The sequence below is a fragment of the Meleagris gallopavo genome, chromosome 1 (genome assembly GCF_000146605.3).
Source record: "Meleagris gallopavo isolate NT-WF06-2002-E0010 breed Aviagen turkey brand Nicholas breeding stock chromosome 1, Turkey_5.1, whole genome shotgun sequence".
NCBI classification, from domain to species: domain Eukaryota; kingdom Metazoa; phylum Chordata; class Aves; order Galliformes; family Phasianidae; genus Meleagris; species Meleagris gallopavo.
This window is the reverse complement of record NC_015011.2, coordinates 169,194,927-169,196,868: the sequence shown is the minus strand read 5'-3', so window position 1 is coordinate 169,196,868 and position 1,942 is coordinate 169,194,927.

Here is a 1,942-nt window from a genome sequence, read left to right as displayed (position 1 = left end):
ACCAGTACTTTACTAAGATCACCCAAGATATTCTCAGAAACATCTCCATCATTAAGATCATCCTAATCTCAGAAGGTGTATCACTAAATATACTGTTCCAAAACAAGTCAAAAACAAGATGGTCATCATCTCACTGGTAAGAGCAGACCCATGTTATCCCACAGACTGTGCCCAGGCATTGCTGGGCAGAGGGCTGCTGTCTTGCGCAAACAGTCCCTGGATCAGGAACTATTAAACATGATCTTGGGCTTAACCATGTTTTATGTACAAAAGTCAGAGAGGGAGACACTTTGTTATAGACCTAGAAGCAGACAAGACAGAATTTGGAACAGATCTCTTTAGAATTTCTTTGGGTGCAGCTGAAGCACTGTACAGGTTGTGGTAGAGTCAAATCTTGGGAATGTTTCTTTCATTTACTAGACAAAGGACTTAAGGCATCTTCCTCAGCACTGTGGGTTTTGTTCCCAGAGCCGAATTAACATCCTGCCATAACAGCCTTGCATACCCTCTTGGATCTCCTCGCCCTTGATCTAAATGTGATGCAAATACTGTGTTTGATCTCAGCCTCCCACTCTGTACAAAGCAGCCTTATTTCCTCCTTTTTTATTTGGTTTTTATTTATACAATTACCAAAGCTTTCAGCATTATCTTTACAGATCTCTTCAAGGCCTAACGCAGCTTGACTTTTGGCACTTGTTGCTGAATTCTTACGTTTTCTGACCCTAAAGATCCAGTTGCCTAGACTGATTGACCCCTGTATCCGTTCCCATATGCTGTTTAAACCTAGTATCCTTCGGGAGGCAGTCTTTCATCCAGGTAACTCAGAACTTCCTCATTATTTTTTTTCCCTTGTTTAGCATGTAAATTCCAGAAAGATTTTCTGCCACTGATGTGTGTCCTTATAGTCCTCCATGTTTAACTCCTATCAAAAGCCCGATACACAATTATTATTTATTTATTTATTATTTATTCTATTAAATATTAACTAAGAAAAAAACGACGCCCAAGATACCTCTTCTTTTACTTGTGGGGATTTGCAAGTGTGGTACTACATCCCTTTATTCTTGAGTTTGCTACTGGAACAGTAAACTCTTGTATATTGACAGTAATATTCACTCCCGATATTAAAGATACATTAGAGGACTAGATCTTTATAATAAAAGGCTTCTAACACCATCCCATTTTTCTGTTTTACCATCTTTTCCCAGATGATTTTGACTCAGCTTATTCTATTTTCTTCCCGCTTTATCTCAGTTCTCTTTTTTATCTGTCCCAAGAACAGGATAAGCGTGAAAGATAGGGAATGATATACTTTTAGGGAATAGCTAAATGGGATCGAGTTGCTGAGTTTCAGCAAGAGATGACTGACAGAAGATAGAATTACAATCAGTTAAGGTTGGAAAGGACCTTGAAGCTCATCCAGTCCAACTGTCAGCCCATCCCCACCATGCCCACTGACCACATCCCTCAGTGCCACATTCACACGGCTCTTGAACACCTCCAGGGACGGTGACTGCACCACCCCCCTGATTTCCTTCGTTAAACAAGGCTGCATCTGTAGCTTCACAGTGATTCCTGAGTCAAGTCCGCTGTTCATCATAACCCATCATAACCCTGATGGATCTCGGGAGAACTGGCGAGGCAACCAAAGCTCCATCGGTCGCTCCAAAAGTAATGCCTCCCGATTATTTCCACCGAAACGACCACAGCTGCAAAGGAGCACAAGAACGCTGTTTGATAGAGCCAGTTCTCCAATAGATGCACTGACAGAGATGTGAATTATAACAGGGAAAAGCGGATCTCCTGAGCGGACAGAGAGTTTACTCGTTCCCCACAACGAGAACTAGGAGCAGCCGTATGACACTAAGGATCAAAAGTTTAAAAACAAAAAAAGAAGCCGGGATTCGTGCAGCCCGCCGGAGGCCCGGGCGCGGGAGGCCTC